Raw genomic sequence first — 27,973 nt, 5'->3', positions numbered from 1 at the left:
ACAACTTCCACCTGGAACCCCCCTTTTTCTTTTCACTTTATAACTCCCAAGACACAAGATATGAACAAACTCTTTAAATCTTTCCCAGTACTTTATTCAGAATGTTTCTATACTTCAGTCTGCAGCACTTGAGTTTGCTTTAAATGAGCTGGGTTAGATCCCGAGACTCAGTTGCCTTGCATGACACAAAGCATGAGTAAATTCTCTCTACTTCTTAGGGTTACATAGCAATTGATGGTAAACAAATACAGATCCTCTCCTCTGCTGGGGAAGATGACAAGAAGGAAGAGAAATGGTGAATTTCATCCACCTTGTTACACAGAAGTGACAATGGGGACCAATCAAAGATTTTTTGGAAACTGTTTTCCATCCAAAAATTATTAGATCTACAAGAGACCTTAGGATGGCATCAAATTATTGTTATTTTCAACAATAGCAAAGAAATCAGAACAATTAAATGTTTTTCTTGGTCTGCACTATGTCCTTTGGTCTTCTAGTTTGTTTTCCTGTTTGAATAAGATTGTTTCAGTGCTTACAAAACAACTGCTCCATACCCTGCTTGTCTTTGTCTTTAAAAAATTACTTCACAGGAAATTTAATGCCCTTCTAGCTGCACTGCAAGCAGTGATGTGCACAATGTACCACAGGGGGACTGAATGCTACACTGCCTCATACTTCAGTCTCATCTTAGATCCCAGCTTGATTATTCTGCCTGTGCTCTCTTTTACAGCATTTGACCCATAGACACTTAAATAAAGATTTACTGCATTTATACAGCTCTGTTTTACTAGCTCCATAACTGTGAGTAGTATCTCAGTAGAAGCTGTCATAGCCCTGATACTTCCCAGTAGAAGCTTCATTCAGATATTCAGAAGACTGAATTTTTCCAAGCTAAACAATTAAAAATAAAAATAATAAAACAATAAAATAAAATAAATTTTAAAGAAATCCAGCCTGAGCTCTTTAACTTCCAGTTAAATGCAAGATACCTCTGTTTAACCCAATACATATTGCTCTGTTAAATTGCTAGCTTTTTCAAAATAATTAAGTAGTTAAAATACTTAAGTGGTCATTTTTGTTTCCTTACAGTATGATACGGCAATGACAACAAATCTCAGATCACACTGTCAGCTCTCTGCCTAAACAGCTTCTCTGAAATTTTTTCTTCATGTATTCACATCAGTATTGATACAAATAATCTTTGTATTGCAAACCATACTTGGTGTCATGGATGTATAAATACAGAACAACAAGAGAGAACCCCTGTCTCAGCTCATTTGGTAAGAACTGAATTTTCACTGATCTGAAAAAATACAAGCAACCACAAAAATTAATGAGACATCGCACCCAGGGTCAGTTTTAAATAATACCATGACATTTTGATTAGTACTGAAACTTTGGACCTCATTTTCTTGGGCACAATCCATAATTATCATACAAAGAATATCTACTCCAAGATACAGGAAAAAATCTGGACTACATATGCATGAAATAAATCAAGAAGGAATTCTTACCAGGGAAATGAGATTTTGCAAGGCTAGAAGTATGAGGACATTACAAGAACAATGAGTGCAAACTGCTAATGCTCTACTGACAGAAGGAAAGACAACAGTAATGGAAATATGAGCACAAACATAACTGAGTGGTTTTACTCCATCTCATATCTTTTTGCTATTCAGAAAGGACATAATCATGAGTAATATCATAATGAAACTACCTAGAAATAGGAATTAGAATTAATCTGCATCTGAGATTTGAAGTCAGGAACACCTGCATTTCATTGATTCATTTGTTTAGTACTCTATTGTTGTTATTTTAATTGATCCAAAGAGGACAAGGTTACTTGTTAGCTACATCACATTGCAATCTTTCCTTACAATCTGGGAGGAACCCCCAAATCCAAAGGTACACATAGGATTAATATGCTATTGAAAGGTCAATACCTTCCTTTGGAATCTGAAAGTAAAAAGTATTATATATGTTCAGAATATGTATGATATCCTGTCAAAGATATTAAGTTATTGACTTTTTTGAAGATATAGAAAAGCCCCAGCTGTCTGACTCTTTCTATCATACAGAAAAGTGGGTCAGCAAATACAAACAGACCTGTAGTACTGGAATGTACAGCCATAACTGGTCTCTAACACACTGTAAAAATAAAATGAGAAATAAACATGCAGAGCAGACTGGAATTTTACAGTTCTTCCTACACATGCATAGAGAAACACAGTCAGCAAAAAAAAAAATAAAAAAAATAATAAAGTTAAAAGCAGTTTCAGGATCTGTGCTGGTTCCATAGTCCCCCAGCCAATTTTTGACAAGTACATATTTTCCATTATGTAGATTTTTTTCCTCACTCGTGACTGCCTGATATACCCACAGTAACAACAAAATGTTGTCTAGATAATTATACAAAAGGGCATGGGAAACTGAATGAACACAAGGTAAAATACAAAGAGGAAACACACTGTAAAGGTACATAGGAAATATGTTTTTCCTACTATAACATATACACCTAATAGATGAAACTTGAAATGGAAATACGATCTCATGTTTCAACTGATGGACATGAATTCTAACAAATAAATTCAGTTCTCTTGACTGCTTGGCTAACCTGAAGTTAGTCACTTTATTTCTCTGAATTACAGACATTGTTTCCCTTCCTCTATGGTTCTTCTACTTAAATTGTAAATTCTTCAAGACAAAACATCCCCATTCTTTTCTTTTTTTCTTTTTTATTCAGTTGAAATCACAGAAGCTTGACTAACTCTCCTTTTCCAGCTTCCTGACCTGTGCCTGTCTACTAAGTCCTCCCTTACTGAACAGTGGAAGAGAGCCTCATTCCTTCTACATGTGTGTTCCCAAGGTTAACCACCCTCACCTCTGAGAATACAGATATTGGCAACTTCTCAGAATTTCTCAGAAAATTTTGTAATCTTTGGGGTTTTTATGTTGTTGCCCTCTCTCTCTCTTTTTTTTTTTTTTTTTTTTTTTTTTTTTTGGGGGGGGGGGGAGGGAGGGGTGTTTGTTGTTTGGGTTGGTTTTTGTTGTTGTGTCATGGAGGTCATTTTTACTTTTTGGTGGAGGTTTTTAAAACTTGGCCTTCAGTTTGACTTATTTTTTTTCAAATGTTCAGAGGTGATTTTAAAGTCAACTGACAGCTGACTGTAAATTTGACACAGTTGACTGTGTATTTCTCTCTCTCTCTCTCAATATTTTTTGATTTTGCTGTGTAAAGTTAATGAAAATTTCATATAAGAAAGTGTTTCCACATCCAGAGTGACCTCAAGTTCCATCCTTATATTCTTAGGCTTGTTTCTCATTTTTCACGCTTTTTAAATTAATCATGTTAATTTGTAAAAAGTCAATTGATATAAAGGTAATGGGGTTTTGAGAAAGCTGTTAACAGTAATTTGCTTAATTAACAAATCATGTATAAAATCATGCTCGCTATAAACACTGCTGTGGAGCAAATGTAATCCATTAAGATTCATAGAAAGGCATCATGTTCTGCTCTGTCAAAAATGCTTAACTTCTGATGAGCAGGTTTTGAAGCATGAAAGCTGCAAGAATGCATAGTCCCTTCTTGTACATTCATTAAATGTTGCTACTTGGGTCCTACCCTGCCAATAGCTGTCAACTGCTGTGATATGTGGTGAAGTCCTGTATAGCTGAAGGGGATGTGTCATATTGCATAATGTACTTAATAGGATACCATTTGGAAGTGAGTGGTGACTGTCCTGCTTGCAGGAGGGCGCTAGAATTGTTAGGAACAGTCATAAAATCAAGCAGCAGGATGGCTGAAATGGAAGATGGGGCAGAAGAGAAAAGTACAGCACACCATGCAGAACCAGTCCCTTCAGTCACAGGACAGAGGAGATAATATCTTCACATCATTATAGCTCATGTAAAATAGATATTTTAGTGTGGCAAACAAGTGTATCAATAATCCAGTTTATGAAATACACCATTTTCAACTTGTCATGTCAGGGCCCTTCTCAGACGACGTGCAACACTTTTAAGTATTGTTAAGTTATTTAATAATAATAAGTTAACTTATTATTAAGTACATTTAAGTATGACCAATCTGTCTGCAAGTCAGCAAGCTACCAGCCTGGGAAAGAGCTGATCAGAAGCCAGGAGCACAATAAAGATTCATTCAGCAGGCCAGATTTGCTTCCCTTAAATTAATATTGTTTTGGTGAAGAGAAAGCTCTGATTTATTTCATGAAATAACTGACTTCACTAAATAACTGATGTTATCTTTCTCTTTCCTATTTTTTTGCATGTGATTCAGTGCAACACTTTGTTGTTGTCCTTTATGACATTAGCTGATCACTACATTGCAATCACTACTACAGTTGTACACAGACTTCAGATCTTGCTCTGCCAAATTCAGCCCCAGACTTCCAACATCTACATCCCTGTGGTGGTAGAGACTTTGTTATTCAGTTCTGACCAACAGCAACAGACAGGATCGTCTTACACAGTGATATGAGCACTATGTTGCATTAAGACATGAAAAGAGATGAATTAAATCACATTTTCTGGACCCCACTTCATAACAAAGACAAAGACCTGGAAAATCAGTTTTGATTTGTGCATCGATGTAAAATTTGCAGTTCCTACAAATACAGTTCCTAACTGGCCACTTAGGACTTCTTAAAGATGTCTGCAAACATATCATAAATGGTTTGTAGTCATGACAGCTGTGATGGTAAATATAAAAATAACCTCTTTCCTCTTTTTTACACTAAAAAAAAAAATCTCAAGACTTTCAGGAATATTGTCTTATAATACAAGCACTCCAGAGCAACTTAATTTAATTTATTTGGACTTGGTTTCCATCCTTTAGGGTAGCAATGGTTCCTAATCATCTATGTCAGCTACAGAAGACACTTGTATTTGATGGGATCATTTGCCAAAATTACTGTGGTCCAAGGAAGGCATGCAAGATATTCTGTATTGCATTAACTTTTTTCTAGGTGCTAAAGCTGTGTCCATTTTCACATTCATTTAAAATCATCAAATAGAACAGGAAACCATAGGGAGATTTTGTTTTCCACATCAGCTTTGAGAAACAAAAAACTTCCTGTTGCTGACTGGACATCGTTTCTTAGAATTTATATAGCGAGCATTCAAGGTCATGAGCACATTCCAGCAAAAGATTGCTGAAGGCCACTGAGTTTGCTTGTATGGATACTCCTGAATGTTGTTATATCTTCTGAAACTTTAAATCTACCATGGACTAAGGGTATTTAAAGAAAATCCTGACTCCCCTTGAGCTGAGGAAGTCAGAGACTGTCCTTTTCTCAGTTTGAAGTCTTTCTGCATATGCTGTATCAGTCACCACTAGCCTGTATTCTGTGTTGGTCCCTCTGGTAGAACATACTTGAAGCCAAGTGAGGATGAAAGCAGGGTTCTTGAAATCTGGGCCCCTTGCCTAGATAAGCCATGGATGCAACTGAGCCAAAGTCATAATGTTGGACACGGATTCACTACACATCTGGTTTCTGCCTGCCAGCCATCTGTTAAGTGGATTGGGTGTTGGCTGGAAAACCCGTTATCAGGAGAGACACAAAGAGCTGTGAATTGGGAAAAGAAAAGTGAAAAGACAATGAAAAAGGAAAAAGGTGAATGAGGGGAAGTTTATGAAGAACACACTGACATTTACCAGACCTTTTGTAGTCATGTTGTATTGGGTGCAATTGGATGCAAAATTCTTCTCTCAGGGAAAAGACATCCTTGAAAAAAATAAAATAAAAACATGGGAGGAACAGTAGTGACTTTATGATAAAATATAACTAGGAACAGTTACTAATACATATTATCCCATCAGACATTCTGCTATATCATGTATAGCATTACTTTAGAAAAGTTTTATGGGCAAAATCTTCTCCCAGGTAGAAAAAAATATGGATTTGTATGTGTTTCCATATATGCATATATACATATATACATATCTATCACTGCAGTTTCTGTATCAAGTTGCAGAAGCTATGGAATTGGTTGCCTTAGATGAAAGGGATCTAAAATATAGCCATATTCCAGAGGAAAATTAATATCAATATACAGCTTCCACATGCTACTAGTAACATTGATTTTTGACAATAGTCTGTGTATGAATGAGCTATAGTTAATAGCATCAGAAGTTATAACATTCCCTCTTGTAAATACTGCTTATTTGTTACCACACTCTAGTACTGAGTGAAAGGCATCTTCAGTTACTGACTGCCATGAAACTCAATCATAGTGCTCTGTGTGCAGTGTTGCTGTAATTGGCGAATGATTACAGTGTGTGTGTGAAAAGAATACAAATCTGGCTAAAATTCTGTTAAAATAATGGAGAAATCCTGTTACTTTTCATTACTCACTGAATGCTACTCATTCTCAGATTCTAAGGCCAGAAGAAACAAATCTGGTCATGTAAGCTTAAAACAGAGGTATTGAACTACCCTGAATTAACATTAAACTCTGCTATGAAAACTATGATGTCTGATCTTGATTTTTAAAAGTTGCTTCTGATGAAGATCAGCCATAATTCCTGAGTTTATTAGTTCATTACTTAAAAAAAGAAGCACTTGTTGATTTAAATTTATCTAACTTTAATTTGTAGTCAATAGATCTTGTATTGTTGAAACATGGAAAATTGCATTAATATGTATACGCATATGAGTACACTCATGTAAACACACATAAATCTGGTAGCTCATAATTGTAATCCACATCCTCCTCAGTTGCTTTTTTATAAATTAAAATCTTCCATCATTTCTTAAATTTTATTTAATCAGGAAACATTAGTGTTGCATGATGACCAATTTGTCTTTAACAATGAAAATATAACAAAGAAGTAATTCAAAGTATGAATTACTTTTTACAACAATTTAGGATTACTTTAGATTCTTGATTTATGACGGTGACATATGGCAGAATAATGTGGGCTTTTTTTGTTGTTGTTGTTGAAATTGACTTCATATTTTATATGATTGGAGTTATATCATGCACAAAATGTCTATGTCAACATTCTCATAACTGTCTATGGGATTAAGAGCAAATGTAAGGTCACAGTTCATACATACGTTCCTTTGAGATAGCATGTCCATTTTTCTTTCATAGTGCTAATCCCAGTTTAACTTCTGAAACTAAAATTGAACTCAAGATATCAGGAAAACAAAAGTGCTTCTTTATTTAATTTGTTAATAATGTTCAGATGTTGATTTGATGTTCCTTTCTGAGTGAGGATGCCCAATCGTATCAGGTTGAGGTGTATGAAAAAATGTTCAAAGAATGGCTTAGATACACAAAATAAATAGAACAAGTCAGTGAAGTTATGACTTTCATTTTCCTGACAAGTTTATTCTCTGAAGTAAAAATGTTAATATATAAGGAGATTTGAGCTTTTTAAAAGTAACCTTTTTTTTTAAAAAAAAAAAAAAAAAGTTTTAAAAATTTCTCTTCAAGATCCTCTGCCATATTAGACCATACTGTTCTCAAATTTGAGAACACCTCAAAAGGTGTTTCAGGAACATATCAATGGACCAAACTATGACACTCAGAGTCATTCTTCAATCTCACTTTTTGTTGTATAAAACAAATAAATCATCTCTGCCAGATCATTCCCTAGTTTCTTTTACTTCCTGTTACAGTCCAATAAGCTCTGCTAACCTTTACTGGAGTCTTGAGTTCCACCAATGGCTTGCCTCTCCACTCATTCTCCACTCCCCAAGCAAGCAGGAGTCACTGGCTACCCACAGCTGCTCACCCCTTCTCCCGGTATTACCCACCCTCAGGATGCCAGGTAGGCAAGCGTGCAGCTGGAATGAGAATATGGTCCTCCCTTGGTCAAGGTCTATATCTCAGTGTTATGCAAACCTCATGCCCCTGGTAAACTTTCCTACATAGTCTCTGTGGATCTTTCATTAAGGCACATTTAGCGCTTGATTAATTTCTTAACAGGACAGAGTTATCTTATGACTCCATATTAATGTACCCTAAGTAGGCTAAACATTAATAAACTTGAATCTGACAGTAAAACTTTAAGAGGCACAGTAGCAGCTGAATTTTCCCTCCTTCAGATCAGATGCTATATAATGACTGAACGTTACTCTACTGGTTTTATGTAAATGAAGGAAACAGGAAGCTAAACCTTAAGCAATTTAATATTTTCTTGATTGTATTTAATTTAGGATTAACTAACTCTGATTAAACAAGACCTTACAAGTACATCAACAGTCTGTAATTAACATGTTGTTGGTAAACACTTGGAATCAGAATTTTTGTCTCTCACACCACAAGAAGCACGTATACTTATTTCTTATACTTCTGCCTGAATTTTCTAGTAGTTAAAATAATGAAGTATTATTATGAAACAAAGCAGAGATGCTCTACAGCAAACTCTCCAGCAGCAGCAATAGCTTCAGAATGAAGAACCCAAAAGACATAAAGAGAAGGGTTTCTTGCAAGCAACATGCAGACTGGCTTCACCCCCTTACCTGAAAAACCTGACTCATCTCTTGGAGACTTACACTCATCAGATAAGATCATACCCAGGACTACTGGAACAGGGTCCTTCAATTCCCTTCCCAGCAGGAATCAAAGCCCATTCCCAAACATGGCTGCATGTGAGCGGATGCTGTGCTTTTCTACCAGCAGGTGCCATCAATGATACTTTGAATCCCAAAGTGCTTCACAGCTAGCTTTCCAGTTGTCCTACCTGAGTGCTGTGGGTCTGCTCTCACATCTTTTCCCCCTGTCACTCTGCCAGCTGAACAAATTACTCACTTCACCTCCTTCCTGCTGTGCAGCACAGCTTTTCACTCTCCTTACTTCTGCCTGCGGAGCCACTCGTGAATACTCCTAACTTTTCTCGGGCTAAAATAACTGAGGTTAGCAAGGACCTGCTACTTAAACCACTATGGAAAATTTAGATCATTTTGACTTAAATGGGTGAAGAAGCAATTCTCACAAGCAACTGAGCTTGCTAGTCAGTGAAGACCTTTAACTTGAGTAGTCATTTAAAATAAGTTACATTGACATCTCTTGACAATGTCCCAGCATACTTCCCAGCAAGAAGCAAACCAGGTAGAAAGCAAGGCATCATAAGCTCTGGCATGGGAACCAAAACCAACAAGTCTTGACAATATATTGATTTGCCTCTTTAAGTACTTCATTCCTTTCCTCAGAAGCGCTCTGCTTTGTTAAAGACAAAGTGTGAACTAGCAAGAATGATAGTATATTTCCCCCAGCCATACTCTTTTTTTTCTCTGAAAATCTAAGTTTATGAAAAAAAGCACTCAATTTGTGAGAACAGTTAGGGGTGGAATAAAAACCCAAATTACAATGTTAAATTTCACCTACTGTTGCCTTTCCCTTCCCTTTTGGTATTCAGTGGGAATTCTTACATCACACCCTATACATCACTACCTCATTTCCTACTTTTGTCATGTTGTTCTGAAGTTAAAATGATGATGAAAAGGGCCAGTCTTTAAAGACAGTAAATCAGAGTCAAAAAATCATTCAATAAAACTAAGAGAGTTTTATCTGGTATCTCCTTGGGATTAGAGCCAGCTGGAAAATTACTCCTATTTTCTCTTTCGGTTGGGAATTTGGAATTTACTTACAGTTGCTTTGTTTCTTCATTTCACTTTTTAGTTCTCTTTTTAATTTTAAAGAGAAAAAATAGCAATTTATTGATAAGAAATATTTTTCAGTAAAAAATCCTCAGTGTTCTGAAAAAAAATAACTTACAATTTTACTTAAGGGTGTTTTTATTATTATTATTATTATTATTATTATTATTATTATTATTATTATTATTATTATTATTATTATTATTATTATTTTATTACTGCTTTTTGGAGAAAAACAGACCTTTAAAGTTTGTTTGGTTGTTGTTCTTTTTCCCAGAAGGATATCTCTTTTCCTTCTTTCTGCTTTTTTCAAATATTCCCTAAGGGAGCTGATCCCTCAGCAAGGCGGTGTTATACAGAATATAGGTTCAAAAAGGGCTACACTGCAGTGTGTTTAGTTGCTTGAAAGCCTTCAGTCTGAACTTTAGAGTTATTTTAACAGATTTTCTTGCTTTTCATTCCCTTTGAACATACAGCCTATGACTATATAAACCATCACACCAATTGCATAAAGTTATGTAGTGGAAAGACCTAAAATGAGTTCCACTCAAAATTTTAAAAGCTCTTATTGCCTCTGCATACACTACTTAGCCTTGAGAAAAAAAATCATCTATCAATATAAAAGTACCATGAAAGGCACAAAGCATTTCTTCTTTCTTTTGCTCATAAGACTGCATTTTCAGACCCAATTCTTACTGCTTTTCAAACATGATAGATTTGGAGTAACTTTATTTGAAATATTGTATAACCTGAGTATGTGAAAGAGGAATCACAGTCCCTAACATATCACTGTAGAGTGGATTTTATACATGAATCTGTTGAGTAAAACACTGAGAGGTCTTTATATATATATATATATATATATATATATGCATATGTATATTTAGAATTCCAAATGGTAAAATAAATAAATCAAAAACTTGCATACTTTCCACTTCAGCTGAAATATTATCTTCCATCCTTAAGAGAATATTTTTTCTTTAATTTGGTGTAAATCTAGAATATAGTAAATAACATTGAAATCAGTTTGTCATGAAATCAGTATTTCATGACAAATAAGATTTATGTTTGTGTAACTAGGCTCACTAGGTGGTCTAGCTGTATGTCTTTATATAAAGAGCAGCCAGAACAACAAGGCATCAGCATAATATTGCAGCCAGTCAGATTTCCAGAGCTGCTTTGTTAAAGAACATGAACTCTATACTTAGTAAGATTTAAGAGAATGTTTTCCAGTTGTCATACCGAATTCTACAGAATTATATTAATTATATCACTCAAGGAGTTAAAAGTGGTTAATTACCAGTGATCACGTTCTTCCTTTTCTACATACTTGCATAACAGCAGCTCCCAGGCACTTGAGGCCATTGAGAAACTTCTGGGGACCCAAGTCATCTGCAGGTATCTTTATTGGTTGGGGATTTTTGATGAATGCCCACTGTTTGGGGAAGGACTAATGCTTTAACATAATTATTTTTTTCCTCAGACCAACTGCATAGCACTACTACAATTTTGTTAAACTAATGACATATTTTTAAATCTTGAAGTATAAGTGAGAAATCATCAGGCCTGATATGTTTGGAAAAATATCATCCCATGTTTTATTGACCCAAAACAAACTCCACAGATTTCAACTAAAAGGGCCAGAGGTAGCACGGACATCTTACATCAGTTTGTAAAAAAACTCATATTAATTTATCTGCTTGTTGCTTAGCTTTGCATTCTTGGTATATCCTTTGATATTCATTGTGTCTATTGAAAATTAAGAAGACATGAAAGATACATGTAAATTGAGCTTTGCAGTCAGACAACTAAATAGGTATGATGTTGGACAAGCACAGTTTAGTTGGCAATAGGCAATGATACAAGAGTAAAACAGTATTTTTACTGGTACAACCTGCTCTTGCCACAGGATATGGCTTTCTAACATGGATAAAAATGGAGATTCCTCCTATGGTAAATGGACAATTTTCCTTTCTGGTTCAAAACTATTCCTAAATAATGAAGTTTGGTTGCATCTATCAGCCTATAAATCAGCAAAAAGGAAAATAATATACAAGCTTTTGGTTACTATAAAGATTTTTTCATAACTATTACCCTAATGTTATTAAAAATAATTACAAGAATGTCTTCAAAATATTTTATCCATACCATTTTATGGGTCTTCAGAATAAAAAAGTTTTCCCAAGCATACTCTGTCTACATAATGGATCTTGTCACTTCTCATGCTCGGCATTCACCATCATAGTATCTGGGTTTTGCCTGACTTAACATACTGGGAAAGACTAAGGTATCTTGGCAAAATGGTCTTTACTTTAATCAGTAAAAAAATAACTGGTTTGGAAAGAATAATTTGAAAATTTCCTCACTTCTTCTAAGGATTCTTTGGTCTTCTGGCAGAAGACTAAGGAGCTTCACATTCCTCATTTCTACACTTTCTCCATGGGATACAGACAATCTAGTCTCTTAACATACAACTCTGACTGAAATCAAGAAAAAATAGGGGAGAAAAAGAGCATCTGCCTCTTATGTTTGGCAATTGAGTGGTCTTTACCCAATGGCGTTGCATCTAAATGGATGATAAACAGATTTTAACAATTGTCTGTGGTCAGCCTTGTGCCAGATACAAAACTGCCTCATGCCAGTGCCTGTGCACTGTGCCTCACAACGGACAGCAGAGAAGCTAAGTGAGCTCTGCTTTGAAAACAGTTTGGCAGTCTGTCAGGTATAGAGGCTCTGGTACTTACAGGAATTTGTAATGCTACATTGCCAGAATCCCCACACCAGCACACACCTATACCAAACTGAGCTTATTGCTTCCCTTGGTCTTAGACACATTCTCAGAAGACTCATTATTTGGACACCCATTGCAGCTAATTCAGAATCTGGGTTTCATGAAAATAAATAAATAAAAATAATAAAAAAACTGTTAATCACTAAAAGCAGTGAATATTTATGATAATATAATATAAAAACAATGAATATTTAATTTCCTTTCTGAATACATAGTAAGAAGATAAAGAAGAGTTCTCGCTGAAATCTTAAAAATATACAGAGGGCATAAAACATACATAGTCACAGATTTTATCTTTTCCTTTTTAGTGTTTTCTTTTTCTGGTTCTTCACTGATTTTCCCCTTGGAACACCCAATCAGTAAGAATGCTTGTGCAATATGGCAGATCAAAAAAAACCTGTATGTAGTGCTTTTTATTTCCTTATATGAAATGTGTGTAAAGTGTAACAACTAGCAAATTTAGCCTGGATCCAGCATATATCTAGTTAGAGCAATCTTTTCTCTGTTTTTTTTTTTTTTTTTTTTTTTTTTTTTTCTTTCCCAGAATGACAGGGTTTGGCATTGAAAGTTCTGGGAGTTTTACCATTTCTTTTCTGCATTTATGTAGGCTGATAACATGTTACAATCTGCATACTGATAAATAAGACTGATTTTAAGCCTGACTTGAAAACACTAATTCATCCCAAATATCCTATTTTCCAGTTAACAGAGACTCTAGGCAGGCTTTGAAAGGTTAAGCTACTAGATATAAATCTCACAATCGTGGAGCCTAACAACAGATTTGCAAGTATGTAAAATGATTCATGGAAACAAGGAACAAGAAGGGGAAAATATGACTTTGAAAGTGAAGACAGATTTGAATATAGAAAATACACAAAAAGAAATCTAAAGCATCTTTCCAAGTTAACAGAGCATTACACATTACAAAGCTGAGGATCTGACTCAGAGCTTCACAGTGTATCTAATTTAATAACATCTCTGACAGTTCTTGTGATATTAAAAGGGCTTCATTGAGAGTACATAAATCATTGCCTTATTTTTTTTTTCTTTGTGGGACCCTAATGAATTTATTTGCTACTAATTTCAGAAGCTTAACAATAATCCTGGTATATAAACCATGATTGTGTTGTGAAGAGGCCTGCAAGAAAGCTATTAGCAATTCTCAGACAAGACCTAGGACAAAAATTTCTGGACAAAAACTATGAAGTGTTCAATCAAATGCTGCTCAAGAGATTACAAACTAATGATGACCCACATTTTGACCTTCAGCTACCATCCATCGATCATATCATCTACATTGCATGGATGAGGAGAAGACAGCACCAGTGCAGTAGGGGAGGAAAATGACTCAAAGTGTGAAGACTTCCAAGGAATAAAATAGCTTTTGTTGAAGCCAAAGGAATACCATATACCAATAGCTTTGCAGAATATCATGCATTGAGAGGAAACGTACGTCAGACTACAGCAATCTGAGGTAAGTGAAAAATGAGTAAACTAAATGGATGTTCTCCTTTTTTAAGCCATCTTTGACAGCACCCATGCTTCTGTAGATGTCTTGCTGTGTTACACAGCATACTCTGTGCCTTCTACATAGTCTTGTAGAAGATCATGTCCTCAGTGGTCTTTTGCAGTGCTCAAGAATTCTGTGATGAACCATCTCTTCATACATGAATGTGTTGTACAGTTCCAATTGAACTTTCTTGGTATCTTTTCCCAGAAACCTCCAGAGACAAGGACCTGTCCCTTTCAGGCATTTATAAGTGCTTCAGACATCTAATAGCACTTTAAACTTATTCTGTTTATAGTTTTGTCTTTATTTTAAACAAAAATATTTGTTGCTCCATAGTGTCTGTATAGTCCATATGTTAGTAAAAGTGTTCTTTGCTTTGTAATATTCTGCTATGGCCCCAAGTATTATAAAAAATAAAATGAATAATCATAATATATATATATATGTGTGTGTGTGTGTGTGTGTGTGTGTGTGTGTATAAACTAAAGGCCACAGCAACTGAACACATATGGATTATTTTTAACTGTGTTTGGTTACAACAGCTTGCCCCTTCCCCTCCCCAATCCATTTAAAATCTAATCAGAGAACCAAGATAAAAGCATGCAAAAACTGAAAATTCTCCATATCATTTTTCTCCCGCAGGATTACTCACTATGCCTCTCATAGAAAATAAAATCTTAAAGAGGACATGAAGTGCTGAAAGGAACCCCCATACCTAGGGAATTGCAAGGTACAAAGTTAAATGGATGGCCAGAGATTTTAACAACAGTTTATAAAACAAAAGAACCATTTTCACATAGTAGTAAGCAAAGCAAAAGCAACCCACACCCAGTTTCTGCTGCCAAGAGTAAAAGGCCACAGGAGGTTGCATCTGAGGTGTTACTTATATTGGATTTTAAAATGGTCTGAGGGGACAGAGGGTTAAGCCATCAATTATGTAATTGTAAACGAAGAACCTTTGGGAAGAGAAGCAGAAAATTGTACACTTAGAGAACGAGCAAGACATTTAGGAGAGGTTCAAGGTTAACACCTTTCCTCTGCTCCTCTGAATTCTGTTAGAGTTCACATCATGGTACAAAGCCCAGGAAACATTTCTGGAGCAATAGGAAAGTAATTCCTAAAATTGTGATTTGCTCAGCACCTCTAGGGATGCAACAGAAGCTGTTACAGTATGAAGTAAAAGACAAGTCAAACCTCTAGCCCACTGAGACCATGCCGTAGCCACTGCAATATAAATACTACACATTTTCATTAAGGTTACTGTAAGGAATGCTGTTAGTATTGCAGCCACTGCTTCACTGCCAGCACTGCTGGAAAATGACAGTTAGTGTGTAAATAGGAAATCTTACAAGAAATGAAAAAAAAAAAAAAAAAAAAAAAAAAAAAAAAAAAAGGTCTATGAGTGTGTCTATGCAAGTGCAAGAGTAAAAGAGAGAGAAAATGGATAAATACGCTTCCCCTGACTCACACTGTAAAGCAGAACTTGGCAGTTTTTCCTTCTCTAAAGCTAAGGCAATTCCACACAAAAAGGTTTTTCTCGAATTAATCTTATGGCTGCTGAAATACTCACAATTTTTATGGCAAGGCAGGAAACAGTGACATCGATTGCAAGCTTTTTTCCTCCCTCATCCCCACTCTCTTTTCCTGAGAGGACCACCTCTCTGCCCTGAAGTCCCAGTTACTGGCTTAAGCACTGCAGCCATTTCCTTCAGGCTTCCCTGGTTCTTAAATAAATCCTGCTTCTGTGCTCCATTTTCTGTGTCCAGAAGTGCTCCATTTCAGCCAGGCCTGTGCGGCTGAGTGTTAGGGTAGCAGGCATCCAGCTGAGCAGGGAGACTGTCCTACCACCCTCCCACCTTCCTTCCTGCCTTAGCCAAATTGCATTGCTCTGGCATTTCCATTAAGACAGTCTGAGAACTTACCAAAGTAGCCACATTGCAGTTCAAAACTCAGGAGAATCTCCCACAGGCATTGTATTAGGCTGTCCCTTGAGGGCAAAAATTGCCAGGACTCTCACGGGATTTGGCAAGGTGTCTCCATTTCCTGCAGGACAACGCCCTGTCAGTGCACAGATGTGTGGCTCTGTTTTATATATATGGAGAAAGGAGAAGATGAGGAGAGAGTGTCCCTGAGGATCTCTTTTTGGGTTGAGGTGCTAAGGATGTAACAAGGTCAATAGTCTGGGGTTCAGACAACAATTTCATAGCCTGCACAAGGTGATTCAGCCTGTTAATACAAGAGGAATGTGTTGGATGCATTTTCTTTCAGTTAGAAGATGTTCTAAGTGGTTTATTATTATTATTATTATTATTATTATTATTATTATTATTATTATTATTATTATTATTATTATTATTATTTTACTTTTTTAAACTATAGCATGAAATTGCATAGATCATGGAAAGGATGTACTTGTCCACCTGCATGTTCTATGAACTACTTAACATTCTTCTGGTTTACATCTACATAATAGAGAATGAAAATATCAGGTCTGATGCAGTCACAAAAAGAAAATGATCTAGAAACACTCAAGGGGATTCAAAGAGCACAAATTCAAAACAAATATACATTTTTTCCTCTGGTTGATTGATTTTTTTTCCTTTAACCCTGTTGAAGAATCTGTGGAGTAGAGAAGACACACATTTTTTAATTGAAATCAATGAGCTAGGATTTTGAGCCACATTGCCTGACCCAGAACTCAGTAAAGTCAATGGTAGTCTTTCCATTCACTCCACTGGGCTTTGGATGAAATCCATGTAGCTTAAAGTGATGACTTGCACTTTCATATTCAGTCAATGCGGTTTTTAAATGTATTATGATTACTTTCTTGTTCTCTCTCTTCAGAATGCTATATATTCAACACCATATCATGTAATACATCTCTGAATTACTGCTAGGAACATAGTTTTCCATAAGACTTAAATTATTATTTTTCTCATATAAAATATCCTTATGAAATCAAATAATATAATTAAGCAAAAATGAATGTCATTTTTAATTTTTCCCATCAAGAATGATGTATGTTTTCTTGAAAAGTTGTGTTTTGTTGAACATATTCCTAATCATACTGAATTCCAGTCGTATCATTATAATTCAATGCTGACCTCTGCATAAGGTACTATAAGCAGATACACCTTTAAACATGGTTCAGCAACCTGAGAGTCTCATCGTCTAGAACAGAACATGTCACTGCACACTAATTGTTTTTTTTTTCTTCCCATATGGGTGATTCATTCTGCAAATGTTGACAAAACCCAGAGCTTGGATTCATCAAAGTATTGTTCACCCAGTCCCAGGAGCACTGGGAAGCACTCCTTTGTCCTGTAGCTTAGACAAAGGCATAAAATTTCTTTGTTCTCAGGCTTGGATCAAAGCCTGTAATGCTACAGGATGTAAAGTCACACAACATAAGCCATTCCCTATGCCAAAGGGCTGACAATCAAAATACAAGTGACCAAAACAGGCATATACAGCTAGTCCTAAACACACTGGTCAGAAAGCAGCAGATCAGCTACTGTGACCCTGTTAAAAACAGAGAGTTTTAAGCAGGGATTTGAAAGCAGATAATTCAGAGTTCCTGTGGGAATCTCTTGCAATCTCATCTCTACCTTACCACTTTGAGAAACTGGCCCATGGTGTAAACAAATAAGAATGTTTTATACTAAAGCATGGCCTACTATTCACATATTTTTTGAAATAATTCATCCAGCTTTTGTACCTCATAATGATTGCTAATTCATTAACAGAGAAGATTAACAAAGACTAATTGCAAGGAGTATTAATTAATTAAAGCTTGTAGAAAAAAAATGCCTTTGTCTGAATGGATGCCATCAGTGAAATTCCAAGTATTATATCACCAAAATCCAGGGCTGAATCGGTGACCTGTAAACCTTCCTCACAAAAGTGACAGAGTTGCCTTGTGCTCTAGCTATCTAGAAAAGAATGGCTGCACAAGTGTATCCTTATTTGCCATGGGAAGTACACAGTACAAGGGCATTGGCAGCTAAAGCAGCTAAGCTGGCTAAAATTAAATGTGAAACATTAACTGTTGCCATATAGGAAGATACAAACAAAATTAGCAGAACTTACATTAGCTCCACTTGCCATTGAAGTTTCTTCATCAAACGAGAAGGAATTTCAAAATCTCAGACTTGATTAGACATTGATTAGAAAGATGTTCAGGCTTTTTTTTTTTTTTTAGTCAGAAACCAAACTGTATGCTAAAAACAAACAACCCCCCCACACCAAAACAAACAAACAAACAAACAAACAAAACAACAAACAAAAAAAAACACAAACAAACAAAAACAACAAAATAAAACAAAACAACGAACTAGTGACTCAGAACTGACTAATCTCTTGACCCTCTCTGTAAGAAAAGTTTCCTCCTCACACAAAATATACCCAGGAGCTGTATGCTTTTTTTCAGGTGGTAACGAGGGCACTCGAACTCGCAACAACATGCAAATTGTTGTTCTGAATTGCACAGAGCCGGCGTTTTGTTCTAAATGTCCTCTAGACTGCAACGAGTGCTCTGACCAGATGGTGGCATCATTTTAAAGAGTTCTCAAGAGTTAGATGCAAACCGAGTACAGGGGAAAGTCCATCGGACACATTGCAGTGCCCCACTGCCTCAGTTCACCAAGGAACATGCGGGAATGGAAGTCAGACTAAAGCATGCAGAACTGTGGCAACTTTAGGACCAATTTTTGATGGAATTATTTTTCCTGCAGTACAGCTGATGCACGTCACGAATACTTGTGTATTTTTATTGCTGTTTTTAATTTTAATGTAATTACTAAATGTAAATTAGAACTGAGTGTTAACAGATCAGGAACCATTAACTTAACTCTAACTCTTTGTTCTATCCAAATCTCCTCTTTAAGCTTTTATCATTGGGATTAATCATGCTAGTGTAGGGATGATCAGAGTAACAAATCCGTCTTTCATAAATATTTTAATTCCTGGTTTAGTTTGCATGAAAGTGTTTGAAAACTCAGATAAATCAACAATTGTCCCCAGATTACAAGCCCTCTTCCTGTTTTATAAACCAATCCTTTATAAAGAACAATAAAAAGTATGTTTTAAGAATTAACTCATTTGCCTAAGACCAAAATCCTGTGAAGACAAAAGACAAACATTAATAACTGTGTTATTCCTACAAAGAGACACAAATATAGCTCGAAAAGTTACTCTTTGTAATACCTACTCCTCCCCTTCTAATATTCACTAAATTAAGACAGAAACAAGTATGACTAACAGGTATTTTCGCCACCAGAATGAAGAAATTCAATTACTATGTTCTTCTATTATTCTTCATTCTCCAAGTAGGAAATAACAACTACTGTTCTTATGTGGCAAGAAGGAATTCACTGTCAACAGAAATATAATGTGTACTTACATCAGCCTTGAATCTGCCACACAAACTTGTCCCACACAAACTTGTCCTGTTCAGCTGAATGTGTGCACCAACAGCTACTTACCTAGTGATGTTTAAAGAAATATCAGTGCTTCGCAGTTTGACAGTTTTCAGTCTTTTCCTCAACTGCATGAACCTGGATGTACTCCAGGAAACCCTGACCTGCTTTCAGTAATATTTTTTTTTACCTTTACTGGAAAGAAAAATGGTAGCTAACGTTTCTTTCCTCCCCCAGGAAAACACAAGGCAGTCTTATTGGAGGCTGCTGTTAAAAAATCTGGCAACAGTTCAATTGCCTATAACAGGCTGATTAACATTTAGCACAAGATATAGGAAGAACATTTTCCCTCTTTTTAGGGAAGGAAAGAAGGCAACGCAGTAAAGAATATGACACTTAAAAACTTTGTTTGCAGAGATTTTAATATGAAAAGAAAACCCCAAATTTTGCCCATCTCTACAGAAAACAAAAAACAAAGCAAAACAAACAAACAAAAATGGGAACAACGTATTGACCTCAAGCGAATTATATATTTTTAGTTTCTCTAAGAATTTTTTTTTCCTTCCCCAGAATTTCAACCATAAAGAGATAGGAAGAATTTTCTTTAAGAGAGAAGCCTGGAAATTGAACAATAACCTCAATCAGATAACATAATATAGAGAAATGACCTAAGTCTGGGTGAGTGAAATAAAGACATGTTAATTGGAAAGACAAAATCTGAAATGTTTCTTTCCCCAAAGGGACACAAGAAAAATCACAGACTTACAGAAAACACAGAGGAGGACAGATTAGAAAACAGCTGAAAACAAAGTCATGATATTTACTTCCATGAAAGCCCAAGGCACTCTATATTTAAAATAAATGCTAATAAATCAGTTATAACAACCATTGCATTAACAAGCTTGAGATTCAAGAAACTGATTTTGACCCTACTACGATGACTGTCTAGTTACATCTGGCCTTGTTTTTATACCTGCTGTTATTCAGGTTATGTTTCTCTTTGAATTTTGTGCTACTTTTTCACTTGTAGCCAGTCACCCAATTGCACTACCAATGTGGAGGAATACTTAGAGTGCCCTTGGATTTTGCCATTATTCACAAGCCATTTCTTTCAGGAACTTTTATTATTATTATTATTATTATTATTATTATTATTATTATTATTAGACAAATACATAAACCAAGACTTGGGTCAAGCTTTTAGCCAAAGATATTGTCACTATATTTTAATAAGCAGTGTGCAAGTAAGTTCTGACTCTTACATTGCAATTGCTTGATGAGATCCACAAGAAAAAAATTACTTTCAAAATGTTTTAAAACACAATCAGTAAAAAGATCATGACAAGTCTAATTCTAATTAAATTAATTGGTGGGTGAGAAAAATTAAAGCCAGATGCTCACACTTGCTTTCAGTAATTTGAAGAATCCAAACTATCATGTCATTGTATTTCTGTGTATTTTAGTAATAATAAACTATCACTGGATATCGATTAAGAATTTGATACTGAAATGTACTTATTAATGTTGATACAGAGCTCCTTGCTTAACATCACACACAAAATAAGAGATGTTTTATAAAGCCACAACATATATTGCTATTTACCCAAGGTGTGGAAATTCTTATTTTTACAAGTTTGACAGAATAGTACCACAAAGCAAATTTTGTTTAAGGTCACCGGTTATACAGCTTAGACAGTAGTCTTGAGAAGCAGTGAAGCTAAACTTTTTATTTCTGAGAATAAACTATCTTCTTTATTACTGATTTTAAACAATAACTTCCTTTTAAAAACAGCCATACTCATAAACTTGCATCATTCTCTTAAATTAAACTAACATTTTAACCCACAAGTATATGACAGGCAAAAGACTGTCTTCTGAGTGTTGAATAAAGCGATCATCTTGCCAGTGTCAGAGTTCTTTGTAGTTTGGGATGAAGAAAAACTGTTTTCAAACAAGACCCTGGTACATAAAAAATAATAATTACTAGCACTAGATAACATGATGGTCATTTGTATAGGACATGAAGAAGTTTGAATTCTGAAAAACCAGCTGATAAAATAAGCAACATTAGGTGATTTCCTCTGTTTGAACTAGGAGGAATTAAATTGATTTTTTTTTCCTAATCATTTCTATCTGAAGTAAACATGCTGTTTTACATATTTTATTTGATTTATTTAATTGTATAGCTGTTTTTTACTACAGAAGCTCAGTGGTGAAGTTGTTTACAGAAAATGTTTACAGAGGACTGGAAATCAAAATGAATAAAAACAACTTGCAAATTCAAAGAAGTGTGCAGGAGCTGTGTTTTCAACTCCTCAGGTCACATTGCAGGTGAAAAATCTTTGTCATTAAGACATATGCCAAGATAAAAGGCATTAAAGCCCAGCTGGAGGGAGTAAATGCCCCCATGATCCTTGAGAATGGAATTGCCCTTTGCTGTTTGGAAGACACCAAAAAGGCAGCATGGTCTTGTTTTGATTATTTGCACAAGTTAAATAAGATGAGTTCGAAAAAAAAATAAAATCTGCTTTTCACTTATCTTCCCTAATATCTGATTGAGCATTTACCCTAGGAAAAAAATATTTTATAAGAATTATTTCTTCTCCTGAGGATCAGGGATTTAAGAGAATATTAATATCTGAGTCACTGATCAATGTCAGCTGGGCACTCCAGGTCCCATGCTAGTTTAGCCAAAGGAAAGGCATAAGTTCCTCATAGAGTTGAGATAAGCAAGAGGAAAACCTTTAGGAAAGAGAGCGTAAGTGACATGGAACAACTATTCCTGTAGACTAGAGTAGCAAATAATGAGGATATTATCATCAGCATGAAATGAAGTGAACCATTTTGACGTTTCCAAACTCCAGTTCTTCATATAAATTTTTATTCCTATGAAAAAATTTGCTATTTCATTGACTCAGGACCAAGTGTCAAAATATCAATCTCTTGTGAGACAGAAATTCCATTTTATATTAGCTTTCATATGAAGACTGACATCTCATTTTCTCATTTGAAGTGTCACTATTTTTACTTTCTTCCTTTCAGCCTCTGAGGAAAAATAATGTATGTTAGAACACATAATCATTTAGGGGTCACTGCTTCTTTTTTATATTCTCAGTTCACATGTAGTAGTTTATATTTAAGTCTCAGTCTGTTTCTTTTCATAAATTCTGCTCCTGCTGGCTACATTAGGAGGCTTGAGGTATCCCCTTTGCTGCTGGGAAGGTTCACTACCTTTTTCAGAGGCTGGTAAGTTTAGTCCTGTAAAGACCACTCCTGAGGGGTTTCCACTAGAAAGATGTAGTGAAGAACAGCACACAGATCTCAAAACACTTAAATATCACTGAGAATCTAACAAAGGCCTTTAAGCTGTGAGCTCTGGTGCCTTTCAGAGTACATATTTTTGATAAGTTTATATCCTAGCAGAACTTGCTGGAGGCTTGTTTTAATTTTAACTGTATCAGTTTGTACTATCAGTTACAGAGAGATAACTGCTTCAATGCAAAAGGAAGATCCATTCCCATCCCAAATTCATATATTTCAAAGGTAAATCTTTTCAGTTGTAGAGCAAACAGGTATGTCAAAAGGTATAAATTATAAACCATTCTCCCAGATGGGAAAGGGATAAAAGCAAAGGGAAAAGGATCATTTGACCATATAGACCATGTCCTCAGACCATTATCATTTTTTATGAGCATACAGAGAACCTAAATCAAGCAGAACCAGATTGCTCTGCCTCCAGGATAAGTTTCTATCTTTTCAAAGAGACAGGATTCTAAACACAGTAAAGTGTCAAGGGGAAACACGTACAGAGAGAAGTTATTTGCTTATGATCTGTTCAGGGCACCTTCCAACTCTTAGATGCAAATTGTTACTTGTGGAGAATTGTGACCTGTTAAAACAGTGTAAAAAAAGGCTCCAGAAGATCATAGAGAACTTGGAAGAGTCAAAGAGGAACAGTTGTGAAGAAATCCACTAAATTTGTCAGCATCAGAGTGAAAGAAACTTACCTTGTGGATTTATGCCATGAGTTTGAGCAATGTACATTCTCAGATATTTAATAAGCAATGAGCTCATGCTACAGCCTCTTTCTCTCATGAGAAGAAATTAAATGGGTCTCTTGCCTTTACATGCCATTCTATTTCCACACTATAGAAAGTAATTTCCCTGAGACCTGTGTCCTCCTATCAAAAATGTGTCTGGAGTTGCACGGTCAGCTCAACATTATAGTGGGACAGACAAAATCAGACATGTAAACAGTTATACACATATTGTTGCATACACACTCATGCATAGAGAATGATCAAAGAAGCCATATTTCCTTAGGAAAACAGGCTAAAAATAAATGTAATGCTACTTTTCTGACAGCCATTTGGAGCTTTGACAGGACAAATTGTTTTATTCAAGAGCATTTCATACCAAAAAATATAAGCTACAAAGTTGCTTTCTATATGCCACAAGGAAAATTAATTTGCCCTCTTGGGCTCCTTGCTATTAATCTTCATCAAGCACCCCTCCCAACACTCCCCAGGGGCCATGATCCTGCAGAAGCACTTCTGCCCATGAACTACCCTACAGATTTCAACTGTCACAGGCTTAAAGTTCAACATTTTTGTGAGATCGCTGTCACAGTAAGCCCAATCTTTGAGAAAATTCAGAGAAGGTACACTAAGGAAATGCATATCACCAAGATGTAATGAAATCCCCCCAGCCTGCTCATTCTACTGAGACTAACTCACACCAGACATAAAAACACGGTGGTCATTAAAGTTAGACTAAGGTGGATTTATCTCATGTTATGTAGCTACAAAATGACTCAATAGCAAACTTTTAGAGGCAAAGCCCTTACCAAAATAAGATGGAAAATCAAAGCAGAATGACTGGGAACTGAGGCTGTATTTGTGGCCCTGAGTAGTGCCACAGATACAATAAAGGAATCAGAAGACGTGTAACCAGTTTCTTCTGTACTTGCTAAGAACTGTCAATCAGGTGGGTGGGCTTTTTCCCAAGTTAATTACACTTCAGAGTTGATCTAAAATCCATAGATTTATAAAAAAAAAGCTTTGGCAGGATTATTTTCAGAGTGATCAAGGTCTTCTGAAAGCCTAAGAAGTCAAGTATGACACACAAAAAAAAAATATTATAAGCTTCCTCTTAGAATTATAAATAATGCAAATCAGGTACTTTTGAACTTCTAATTCCTACAGTACTAAGCAATAATTTAGCTGGTGTGGCTATTCAATTGTGTAATTTTTTTGAGTTTCTCAGCTCTTTTCACTGTATTAGATGATGATCTCCAACTTCTGCTGGCCAATGAAAGAGTATTGAAGCAAAACAATGCAGAAAACAAACAAACAAACAAACAAAAAAAAAAACAAACAAAGCACACAACTTTGCTTATCCTGCCAATATGGAGTATAATGGTGTATCTGTGGCTGTAGATAAGTATAAGTCAAAGGTCTCTGAAACAAGATGTTGCCAGTGAGCAACAGAATAAAAGGCTTTCAAGTCATACTTCAAGGTCACAAGAAAGTGGGGGATAAGTCTCTTTCTTTTTCCAGTTCTCATGTGTCTATATGTTCCACCAAAGTGGCTCTTTTTAGCTTTGTTTCCATCAATTAAGCAGGCAATGCCTTCTCTGTAACAGATCCTCAAAGAGTTTGGAAATATAATAACAGCACTCATTTATTGATTGCTTTGATCAGATACTAGGCAGGAGGGAAGAAAACCTCAACGCACACATCAATAAACAACCTAGAGCTTCTAAAGCGATACTCAGAGAGTCTGAGAAGTAACAATGAGGCTGAGATGCTCAGAAAAGAAAACCCATGACAGTGAATCAATATAAAGCCTTGTGGTAAAGATGCTGCAGTAGAGGAGGAATGTTGGGCTGCTGTGAAAAGAACTCCATGGCCTGCATTAAAATGCTGAGGTAACTAATAAAGGATGCTTCAGGTGCAGGGAATGGGTGAAACCATCTCCCACTTTCCAAATGACTCTTGAAGAAACTTGGGGCGATGAGGCCTCAGACAAGGTTCTGAGGTTTCAGGCACTGATTTTGTTGGATACTTCTGACATCAGGAAGACACAAGACTTAGTGGCTTCTCCCCTTCTCTGGAGACAAATGGCTTGTGCTTTATACACTGCTAGTGGTATCTGAATGCAGTGGGCATGGGTCTGCTCAACAAAGCTAAGAGCTATTTAAAGTAGGAGTTTTGTTCATGGAGTGTTTATGGTATAGGTATAATGGAGAACCATTCAGAAAAACAAATGGGAATGAAAAAAATGGCAGGAGATTGGCAGACCTTTACTGAAGGTTATTAAGGTAAAATGACAGGAGAAGGCTTTCAAGTGAGACCAAAAGAATGATTGTTGGAAGAAACTGAAAAAAAAAAAAAAAAAAAAAAAAAAAAAAAAAAAAAAAAGACCTGCTACCTCAGTATAGTGTTTAAAAGAGCCAGGTTGTGACCCAGAGAGGTCTGAAAACTTCAGTATCTCTTATGTTGTCCTCTGTGTATGGCAAGATGTGAGTAAGGTAGAGCTGCCTACCAACTTTTAAAATCCTATTCACATGGTTTTCAAAAGCTCTGTTTCTTCTGCAAAAGTAAACACATATGATGTTTTTAGAGGTTTAGACATTTCCTTGAGGCAACTGGTTCTAAATTCCCAACACGAAAACTTGTAAGGATGCAGATACACAATAACCTCAATTAATAATCAGCCCTAAAAAAGGTACAAGGCATAATACCAAAGACGGTAAACTCAGGGGTCCAAAGTGGTCATGAAAAGAAATGAAGATTCAGCAAGTCCTGAAACTATAACACTGCAATGTGTTTTTGGATTCTGTCAGACAAGAATCTTGAATATTCACATTCAGATTTCAAAGAAATCCTAATCTTAGGCCTTTGTTGGGATTTGTGAGCCAAATTCCTCAGTGTGACACTGTGGTTATAAAAACACTTCCTGAGTGGAAGCATAGGTATGAAATATGCACCGTTATTAGTTGTGCATTCACCTTGTCCCAGTCAGTTTGGTCTGGTTTACCCCTCAGCAGAAGACATGTAAATGCTCTCTCATTTACTAAACAGATATGGATATGACTACAAGCTCACACGGATTAGCTATTGTGACCACTTGTCGATTTTGCTAAAGCAGAATAGGAAGAAAACAAGTAGTATGTGAACAGTGGAACCACCGAGGACTGATTTTACCTAAGATTTATGCCTTGTTATAGACTATCTTTGACATAAAAATCTCTATCAGTATGGAAGAACAGGCTTGTTTTGCAGAACATCCTGCAATCTTAGTCTCCCATGTGCATGTCCTGACCCTTTCCAAAGTTACGATGTGATGGCTTACACACTGCCATCCACTTTTGGAAGGAAGCTCTTGTGCACTCCAAAATATCCCCTGATTTAGGCAAGTGCCAGACAGACAAGAGTTTACAAATGGCTCACCTTCCCTGGAGCAGTGGCTCAGGCATAGACAATCCACATTGCATGAAAATGCTTCGATGTCTAAAAGTGCTTGAGATGCCTGTGTGGCTTTCTTGATCAGGTAGGATACAAACAAGATGCTCTCTTTTTCATCCAGCTTATTAAATACAAACAGTGAAAGTGTGAGATTCATTTCCCTAGGAAGCAAGACTAAGAAGAGCCTCCTGTGAAATGCTGAAGATCAAAAGTGCCAAGTTTTACCAGTTCCTGTTGCTAATGAGGAAAACATTCATTACAAGTGTTTTCGAGAATAGCAGTATGTTTGCTCCCACAAATGGGTATCACTGACAAGCACTATATGGAGATATTTGGTAAATGCTTAAAACTTTTTTTTTTTTTAATGTTGTAATAAAACTAATGCAGAAGCTGATGAGTCAGCAAGGCTTTGGTACTTTTTTGCTAATTAAGTGCTAAGGCTTATTAAATTAATAACTGTTTTTAATAATAGTGGGGAGGAGAAACCTTACATTTAGAGAATGCATTAAAGTTTCCACAGGTAATTGGATTGTATGGAATTTTAGATAAGAATAACTTAATTAAAATGAAATTTTAAAACAAATGACCCAGGTTGTTTTTTAATCCCTTCACTTCAACTTGAAAAAATAGTTTACATCTCAGTGTAATCAGTACATAGAAGAAACTGGGTTTTATGACTACTAGCTGAGGAGAAGAACGAGGCAGAGGAAGGGTATATAAGTGAGGAAAAGGGGATTAGAGCCATTCCAGAGTTCATATGTTAAAGTTACACTCATAAAAGTCCAGACCAATGTGACAGGCAAACAAGCAAATTCCTTAAAAAAAAAAAAAAAAAAAAGCTCTTTTCTCCAACAGGACAAAAATAGCCTTCTACAATCGTTCTGTCCCTTTAGTCTTAGTGAATAATTGAAGAATGCTTTCCCGGTAGTTAGTAATGAACAAGGTTTGCTCTGAAACCTTCTCCATTATCCAGTACCAGCACTTTCCTCTGCTGCTGAGGTTGCAAGAGAAAGCTAGAGGTGACAGGTACTTGTATATCTCTTCATGAACAAGTGAAGGAAGTCCTGTTGTCATCTGCCTGGTGTAAACCTGCAGTAATTCCACTGCACAGCTGAGAAGGCTTTGGACTTGCTCAAGAATAACTGAAAGCAAAATGT

Source organism: Aythya marila (genome assembly GCF_965140915.1).
Source record: "Aythya marila genome assembly, chromosome: 6".
In the NCBI taxonomy this organism is placed as follows: Eukaryota; Metazoa; Chordata; class Aves; order Anseriformes; family Anatidae; genus Aythya; species Aythya marila.
The sequence above is the reverse complement of the archived record's forward strand: the minus strand, read 5'-3'. Positions refer to the sequence as shown.